The following is a 10,205-nucleotide window of genomic DNA, read 5'->3' on the forward strand; positions in this document are numbered from 1 at the left end:
AATATAATGAAGGGTTTACGGGTTCAAGATAAGGACAGAGAGATCACTCACCAAACACTGTCATGAGCAAAACAAACTCATATTTGGGATATTAATTGAATTTATTACTAATAAAATCAGAACTCTATAAGGAGAAATAAAATAAAACTTAAAAACGCTTTCCCTCCACCCTTCCCTCCCCTGAGGTCTATCTCATCTCCCAGTGACTCAGGGAGACAGGGAATGGGAGTTATGGTCAAATCATCGCATGCTGTTCTTTCTGCTGCCCAGGGAGAGGAGTCCTTCCCCTGCTCCACTGTGAGGTGCCTCCCATGGGATACAGTTCTCCATGAACTTCTCCAATGTGAGTCCATCCCATGGGCAACAGTTCTCCACAAATTGTTGCAATGTGGGTCACTCTTCCACAGCGTGCTATCCTTCAAGAACTGGCTACTCCAGTGTGCGTCCCCCACAGAATTACATGTCCTGCCAGGGAAACTGCTCCAGTTTGGGTTCCTCTCTTCATGGGTCTGCAGGTCCTTGCTAGGAGCCTACTCCAGCATGGGTTTCCCATGGGGTCACAGCCTTCTCTCAGACTCTGAGGAGCACGGGTGCTCTCCATGGGCTGCAGGCCCAGGATCTCTGTATCTCCATGGACCTCCATGAGCTACAGCAACACCATGGTTTGCGCCATGGGCTGCAGGGGAATCTCAGCTCTGGCACCTGCAGCACGTCCTGCCCCTCCTTCTGCACTGACCTTGGTGTCTGCAGAGCTGTTCCTCTCACATATTCTCACTAAGCTCCTCTCTGGCCACAATTACAACCATGAAACAACTTTTTTTTTCTCACTTCTTAAATATGTTATCACTAAGGTATTACTATCATTCATGATTGGCTCAGACTTGGCCAGCAGTGAGTCCCTTCTGGAGTCAGCTGGAATTGGCTCTTCCAGACATGAGGGAAACTTCTGGCATCTTCTCACAGAAGATGCCCCCATAGCCCCACCTCTAGAAAAACCTGACACACAAACTCAATACCCCTAGTAATAACTCAACTAAGATACATTTAATTAAACTAACTTGAAGTAAAAGGCAAAGTGGCAAAAGGCACAATGAACCTATGATATAATGGTCCTATGAAAATGAAAAGAATTTTTTTATTGCAAAACCTAAAATTGAAAAAAGAAAATTCCATATGCTGTGTCTAGTTCTGCCTTGGAGGAATACATATTTTCCTTTTTTAAAAAAGTTCATTACTTAATTATGAAAATATAACAATTCAGAGTGCTATAATACTTGTATCTGTCATCTAATCACAGTTTTTTCTAGTTAATAAAGTCTAGCTATTTAAGACTATTATGCAATATTGCCCATATAAAATGAGACTGGGTATTATTTATTATGAACAATAGGCCCTTAGATATTGAATAAAAGACAAATTAGGCTTTCTGCAAAAGAAACATATTTCTACTTCAATTTTAGAAAAAATGGGGATTCCAATTTTTTGTACTATGTAAGGTTTAATATAAAATCCATGAGGTGAAATAAACAGATTATTCAATGTGTTCAAGACAACAGAAAAAAAAAAAGACTAATTCCAAAATAAACCATGGTGTAATTCCTGTGTGAGTAAAAGCTCTAGAATGTTGAATCTCTTTATCTACTAGTTAACTCACAGTATCTCTATGAGAGAATATGTAGGACATTCAAGGAAATTAGGATCATGTTAATTTAAAGTTTTCAAGAAAGTCTTCCATAATCAAGCAGTAATGTTAGCAGTTCAAGATTTTGTTTCCTAATTTGTCTGAAACATATAATCTCTGATATTTACTGGAGAGTTGCCTCTTTATCTACAAATTATATTGAGATATATTGGGGAATCTATGAGCCGTGAATAAAACAATTAAATCAGCCAGCTCACTATAGTGATCTGCTTATTAGAAATTAATCAACTCTGTGACTGAGCAAAACTGAAAAGGAAAAGTCATAAAAAATATAGAATAAGAAACTGAATATATCCTAGGAGTCTGTTGACTATATCATAGTTATATACTACATTATTAACTATACTAATTATATATTAGTTATAAAATTGCACATAAACTTTATTATTTGTTAAAATATATTAATAGATTGATAATTTACCACTTCCCTTTCCTTTTTCTTGGATGAGGATGTAAAGAACAGAAGCTGAAGCTGAAACTGTGTGGGACATCTTACAGATAAGTGGTGTGTATGTATATAGATAAAATGTTCTCAGAGATGCAAGACACCATTAGACCAAACAAGAGTAAGATGGGTGGATGATAAGTTAAACATTGGAAACTCCTTCAGGAATAACCTTGTACCCTGAGCCTTAATTGCATAGGCTGAATTTGGCTTCCAGGTGGCTGAAGGATGAGACAATGTATTCATGCCTAATATTATCGTGTAGAAAGTTAGCAGATATTTGTATATGCTTGTAACTGGTCACTTAGTATTTTATAAAATAAATGCTTTTGACAACTTCTTGTCAGCCTAACATTAATAAAGAGTTATAATTCTTTTAAATTAGGACAGGAAAAAAAATCTGCTCTGTGAATATTTTAGTTTTCATTGCCATAATCACAGCAATGAATCTCTTCCTAAGTCTTGTTTTACTACATGAGAATTGGTTTTACTTCCTCTTCCATTTCTCCTTCTCCTTCCTCTCCAATCCTTTATACTGAATTTCATTCCCATATACCACTGGAACTGAATACACATAGCTTATGCCTTCTTATCAGTTCAAAAAGTAAGACTGAAATTTTTGCTTTTAATATTAAATATTAAGTAAATAATTTTTTTAAAGATAATTCTGAAGCCCAAACAACTGTGTGAGGAGCAGTGAAGATTTTTTTTTTTTTTTTTTTTACAGAACCACCTGACAAAATTATGCCAACTGAAGCATGGAGACACTATGGAAATATTAATTGTTCACTTCACTCAAATAATAGGTGGCCATATGAAACATGAAATGTTTCATGATGCAGCCAGTTTTTCTTAATGTAGTATAATCTTCTTAAAAAAAGGTCACAAAATTTCTCTTTGTATAAAATGTGTTTTCATACAAAAGAATTACCTAGTTTCTTGGTCTAAAAATATTTGGTTTTAACATGTATCTAACTATTTTTTCAAACTATTTTTTCAGCTAATTGACAAATTTGTCAGTCTCACAGAAACAAATTACTGATTTTATTATTTGTGGGTACCAAAGAATATAAGGTATGCTTAATTCTGAATACCTCTAGAATTTAAAGACACAAATATGTAGAATTTGTGAATTGTTTTGAATTTAGAGTCGTTAGTGGCAAGAGGTACGGTATAATGTCTCATAAAAAGAAAGACTGGGCATTTATTTTGTATTTTATTTTCTTATTGAAAGGAAAACTATTTTATAGTGGGTTTTTTTTGTATGCAGCCTATGTTGTGCATTTCTTCATTTTAAAGATATGTGGGAGATACAAATGTCTATGCCAGAGTCTTTCCTGCAGATACTACCTGCTCTGAAAATCCAAATAAGTAAACAATCTTTAGGGTGTTTCTCCTGGTCAAGAAATCTGATTTTTATTGAATTAATTCTAGAATAGAAAGATAATAAAAAGTTATGTCTGCTAAAAAGTCTAAAAACCTGTGACATTGGAAGCAAAGGCTCAATAATTCCATCAGTAAATAATAGTATTTACAAGATTTCGTTTTGTTCATACATGCCATGGTTGTTTCACTAGATGTGCAAAAGGGAAATTTCAATTATTATCTGATCATTTGAAAGTTGAATTTTGCTCCTTTTTCATTTTAATGACATATTCAAGGAAAAGGCTAGTAAATTTTTTCCCCCAGTGTTATCAATCCAGATGCTTTCTCCTTCTTCAATCAAAATTGTAAAAGTCAAGAGCTCCCACCTTTATTGAGGCAATTAATCAATATTTTTTTAAGGAAACATGTGAGCCTGCTGCTTTTTTTCCTCATTTTTGTTAGATTATTAATTTCAGAAAGCACATGAAATGTACATTTTCCTTACCATCTCTGATTTGACTTCTTTTATTGCAAAAAACCCCATATTTAGCGCACTGAGCTCAAAGAAGTTCTGCAAAGAAGGTGGAGCCTTGTTCTTTCCAGTGGTGACCAATGACAGGACTAGAGACAGTGGGCAGAAACTGAAAAATGAAATATTATCTTAAACATCAGGAAACACTTTTTTAGTGATGATGACTGAGCATGAGAACATGGTACCCAAAGAAGATGTGCAGCCTCCACCCTTTGGCAGCTTGCCTGGGTTGGTCATGCTTGAGAAGGGGTGTTGAATTTCAAATTCCAGAATTTCCTCCCAACCTTGACCATTCTGTGATTCTGCAAACTCACCCATAATGGAAGCAGGTGCTTTATGAATGTACTTTAGCTCTGATGTTTTGACTTGCAGAACTGGAGAGGATTTTGCATATTAAAAGGGAGAGGGAATGGGAAGTGAAAGCAGAAGGAGAAGGAGGAGGGGAAGCAAAAGAAGAAGAGAAAGGGAAGAAGGATAGAAAGGCAAGGAAGGGAAAACCATCATCATGTAGCAAAATGAGTCTTAGGAAGATATGCTTATGGCACTGAAAACTTGAACATAGAAGAGATTTTGGAATGCAACTTCTCAGTAGTTGTTGGCAGACAAGAAGCTTTTAGAAGTATTCATCTCTATAGATTTATATAGCTGTTTCTATATATAGAGATGTACTTCCATGTCTATATAGTATATTAATATACATATTAATTTGCATACATAAATAATCTTAGGGAAAACCCTTACTGTTTACTGTTTTCTAAAGATGTTTGTTGAATTAAAACTCCCGGCTTTAAAAAAAATCATAATATTCCATAAATGACCTGCTAAATCTGAAGACTCTTAGTACCTAAACCTGAAAGAACAATTTATGTCTTCTCACATCAATCAGACTCTTTGGGAAACCCTTAGTCCAGCTGTCATAACTTCACTTGGGAGTAGTTGAGTGCTCTGATGCTGCATTTTTAGGATATTATGTAAATGTTCTGCAGAATCCTAAAGAGTTTAAATTATTTACAATACACAGATATAAGGATCTGATACAAATTTCTTAGAACTTTGAAGAACTAATTTGTTAGCTGTATATAATTAAGGATTTAGTCATCTTTAAGTCACTGATTTATTATTATTATTATTATTATAATAAATCACAGATTTTTTACTATTCAGTAAATTGAGAAAATTGTGCAAGATTGCAGCCTGTATTTGCATGAAATTTTTGTTTTCAAACAACAAACTTAGGCAGTGAAGCACATGAGAGAAACAATCTTGACACTTGTCAGCCTATATTCTCCATACATAGTTTCATGTTTGGGAGAATAACATCAATCCTGAAATACAGGATGTTTCAAAAGAAGAAACCATGTTCTGCAGCATAGACAAGGGAAAAAGCTATTTCTTGTAAAACTAGACCTTACTCAGGCAGAGAAGGCAATTGCAGGGGAAACTGGAAAGAAAGAAACAGAGATGGAGCCTGATCTGCAGTTCATGTGAAGTCCTCAGGCTCCCCTTTATCTCAGAGTTTATGTTGCAGAAGCCTTAGAAGGGAGAAGTAATGAACAACATCCTGTCTGTCTCTATGCTATATATAGTACAAAATATTTGTTTTCTCAAAAATGCAATATAAATTAATGAGAAGATATTGACAACATTTTCAGGAAAATTGTAAAATTGTCAACTCTCTGAGTGTGAGATACTCAATTGGAAAAATTCAGTGAAAAAGATAAGCACCAATTGTCCCACTATTTTCAAGCATTTTTGAAGCTCAGAAGTCACACTCAAGACTGATGGGTTGTTATCTTCAAGGAATTTATTATTTCCCAGATATTATTATTATTTTCCTCTCCTCTTAGAAATCTAAAATTAAGAGAATCAAAATGCATATAAAAAGACCCCAAGGACTGAGCCAGTTGCCTTTGTTGCATGAAAAATAAAATAAAAACTGACAACAAATGTCCATATGCAATTGGTAGGAAATTTCTTTTTTGCCAAGGAGTTAATTCAATGCCAATATATAAAAAAGTGAATACTAAAAAAAAAAAAAAAAAAAAAAAAAAAAAAAGATAATTAAAACTAAGTGAAACAAATAAATAAAAATTAAGGTAAAGGTCAATATTTACCATTTACCACATCATGTAACTATGATCAAATGATTATCTGTCCTGTCTTTAATTATCACACTCTCACATTACTTTGTTGCTTTTTTTCTTGCAATTTGTTTTATTTGGAAAAGCTAATTGCGTGTCACTTATTTCATTACAATCGGTATGCAATTATCACTGAGCCTCAGTGAACCGAGTTGTTAATGATAATATCAGGAAATATTTGTTTTCTCCATTCCAAGGAAGCAAACACTATTTACTGATGGCTCTCACATTTGTTTTCAGAGATCCCAAATATAATGATGGGAAAATATTGAACTCCTTTTTCATTCAAAAGGAAGGGAGTATGTTTTGACATAGACCTATGTCCAGCATTTATGACACTTCAGCAAAATGTCACGTTTATTTATCATCATCATTGGCTGTCAATCTTTTTTTAAGTTCCTTACCATTCAATAAGATATTCACTACTGGAATGCTATTAAATGCTAATAACTGTAGAATATATTTTAAATTGCTTAAATTTTTACACAATGGTGAATAGCATATTATAATTTCAAAAACAAAGCACATTTTTTTGTTTTTTTTATTTTAATATGTGTCACAGTCTTATGTAGCCAGCATTAAACATAACTTTTAATCAAATGTCATAGACACTATATTAGATACAGCTGGAATAATAATATTTATAAAGGAGAATGATAAACATAATTAGATGGTAAAAAGTGGGTGATTAGATTACTCAAAGTGGCTAATTCTGTTGATTTAGTCAAGGCATTTTATTCTATAAAATCTTACATTATGCCCTATTAGGAAGCTGCAGCTCTAAGATGCTGAGAAAAAGAAGCAGGTAAACCATGCATAATTGTCCAGTTTACAACAATGCAGCTTTCATTTCTGGTAATCTTACAACCGATTTGTTTGAAAATTAAAATTATCAAAAAAGGACAAGGCAACAGTAATTCTGTTGTTTATAATTATTCCTAATAATTCTTTATAATTATTCTAATAATAGCAATAGAATTTTTCAGGTTTTTAAACATGAACACACTTTGCATTCTTTTTTAAGTGTACAAACTATTCGCTCTATTTTTTTCCCATTTCTCTATAAAAAATAAAATAAAGTTCAGAAAACTAAAAAAAAAAAAAAGATAAATCATAGAATCATAAGATAAAGTTTTATCAGAAGATAAATCAAAAGAATCATAGAATGATTGAGATTGTACTGGATTTCATGATTAGAGTGTGGAGCCTATTCAAGTAGGGCCACCTAAAACCAGTTGCCCAGTCTTGTGTTTAAATGGCATTTGAATATCTCCAAGGTGAGAGACTCTATGACCTCTCTGAACAACCTTTGCCAGTGTTCAGACACCACCACACAAAGTAAAAATGTTTTCTGATGTTCAAAGGGAGCCTTTTATGTTTTGGTTTTTGCCTCTTGAGCTGTATCTTGTGCATTACTGAAAAGAGCCCAGTATCTCCTTTGCACCCTGCCTTCAGGTAGTTGTATAAATTGAAAAAATCTTTCTGGAGTATTCTCCTCTCCAGTTCCAGTCTTTCCTCAAAAGAGACACTCCGATTGTTTAATTTTCTTAGCAGCCTTTTGCTGGATCTTACATCCATGTCTTACACCCCCTGCTCTAGTGACACCATGGCAGAGCCAGTCTCCAGCTGCCCACAGCTCTGCTTTGCCTTGCCATGTGCCCCACCAAGCCACGCACACCTCCAACCTGTCTTGGTTTGGTCTCACACTGTACCCAGCCCCTGTAAGGAGCCTGATGCCAGGGCTGGATATGCCCTGTTGCTCCCTGGCTGCCCTTCTCCCAGCTGGGTGGTGGAGTATGGGTCCTGCCTGCCAGTCCCTGCCATGATATTCCAAGGGGACATGCTCACCCCAAGAGGAGGATTCTGCATCCTATGAGGATTTCTGCAGTTGTGCTTGAGAAGTTGCTCACAACTGAGGACATAATAAAGCCATCATTTAACTTCCTTGCATGTGTACCCTGAGGTACTCTCTGTTTTCAGGAATTCTCTCACTACTTAATACAAAGAATGACTTTTTCTCAGCGTGAACAGAAGGACTGTAGCTGATACACGGCAGAATTTTTCTTAGCATTAAATATAACAAAGAAGTATTCCATGGTTTTGCTCTAAGGTGATGTCAAGCCGCCTGTTAACAACAGTTTATAAAGTAGCTACTATGTACTTGTCACGTTTCAGAAGTCAGATTCAATGCCAGGAAATTTTTCACAAAATGTTAAGTAGTACCAGCTGTAATGAATTTTAAAAGAGCAGGATTTTGAACATGCTAATTACACTATAATAATACAGACAGACCCTAGAGTTATAAAAATCAATGCTTAGAGTACATGTTACCTATTAGTAATAGATGAATACGTATAACTTCTCTTAGGTGGGTATTTCTAATATAAACACATTAATATTCTGAAACATTCCACTACCCATAAGGCAAAGATAACTCTAAATTAAATGAACACATCTGTATGTGGAAAAAAGATGTGATAAATGCAACATGACACTGCATATATTCAGGACAATTTATACTTTATATAGACCAAAATGCACATAAGGGATGAAGCATGTGTATGCATAAATTGGATATACACAAACTATGTATATATATATATATATATATATATATATATATATATATACACACACATATATATGCATGTATATAGAGTTTAGATTATTTCTCTTTGTGAAGAGTCTGATGTGGATGAGTCCAGAACATGCTAAGAGCATGAGTAACCTTCCCTCACAGAACTTTCTTTCTTCCTGCCTCAAATCCACAAGGCTTCTAAATTCAGGAACATGTTCAAACAGAAACTTGAAACAGAATCTCTCAACAATATATCAAAATGAAACAAAACAGAAATTAAAAATGGCATATAAAGAGTATCAACACTACCCACCCTTTAGGGTGAAAGACAATATTCCCTTAGACCTGTTTTCCAAGACTTTCTCATTTGCTCTTAAAGATACAAAAAAAAAAAAAAAAAAAACAAAAAACAAAAAACAAACAGGCAATGTGCATTTGTGAGGTTTTTTTGTTTTACTGGGATTTCATCTGGCATCTGCCTTAACTGTTGGCTCTTCTCATCAGAGTTGCTGTCATGTGTTTTACTAATATTATTACCTTATAAAGAAAATTTAAAAACTCAGAGCCATATTGAATACATATTATAAAAGGACAATTTTGCGTAGATTGATTACAGTTTTATGCAATCATTTTTCTGATTACATAAGGAGTATTTTACTTTGAATGATAATGCACAGCCTTTAATTCAGTTTCTTCTGTCTTTCAAACAGATACATCTTTACCTCCACAAGACTTATCTCTGTGTAGTATCTTCTAATGAGTCCCAACATTTTCTTTGGAGAAAAGTGATATAATTCTTCTAAATAACTGAGTTGATGTTTTGGCTGGCTGATACGAAACAGTAAACAGATCCTCCATGCCCTACCCATGTCCCTCCTGGCTAGTGCAAAAATTAACCCACTACTGGTTGGAAGAAGGACACCTTCATGCGATGGATTTTGTCAGTGTTGGAATTCACATCTAAAAAATTAATTAAAAATAATGTAATAATTAAGTATAATTTTTTGTTTCACATGAAAAATTTAATTCACACTCAAAAGAATCAAAGAAACCAAGAACTTAATACTATGTGGGAAAGTTTGGTAAAGCTTCTTTTTTCTTAAAAAATTTAGAAGCATTAAAATATCCAGTTCTAATATATTATAGATATTTTCAAATATTCTTTGTAAAGTCTTTGTTAATATTGATGCCATGCAGAGAAAATTGCCAGAATTGCAAAACAAAAACAAAAAACTCCAAAAGCCTTGCTGAGGTTTTGTAAAAGTTTCAATGAATATTTCTGAAAGTATAAAAGTCAGTGCGTAGATGCAGAAAAAAATAGATATGAACACAAAAAAATAAAAAAAAAAAAATAGAAACTTTGATATTCAGTAGTTAAGTTCAGACTACCTTGATCTTTATCAGAAAATTTTTCTAAGTCCTCAGACAGCCATATTTCAGTG

The sequence above is a fragment of the Haemorhous mexicanus genome, chromosome 2, assembly GCF_027477595.1.
Source record: "Haemorhous mexicanus isolate bHaeMex1 chromosome 2, bHaeMex1.pri, whole genome shotgun sequence".
Taxonomy (NCBI): Eukaryota; Metazoa; Chordata; class Aves; order Passeriformes; family Fringillidae; genus Haemorhous; species Haemorhous mexicanus.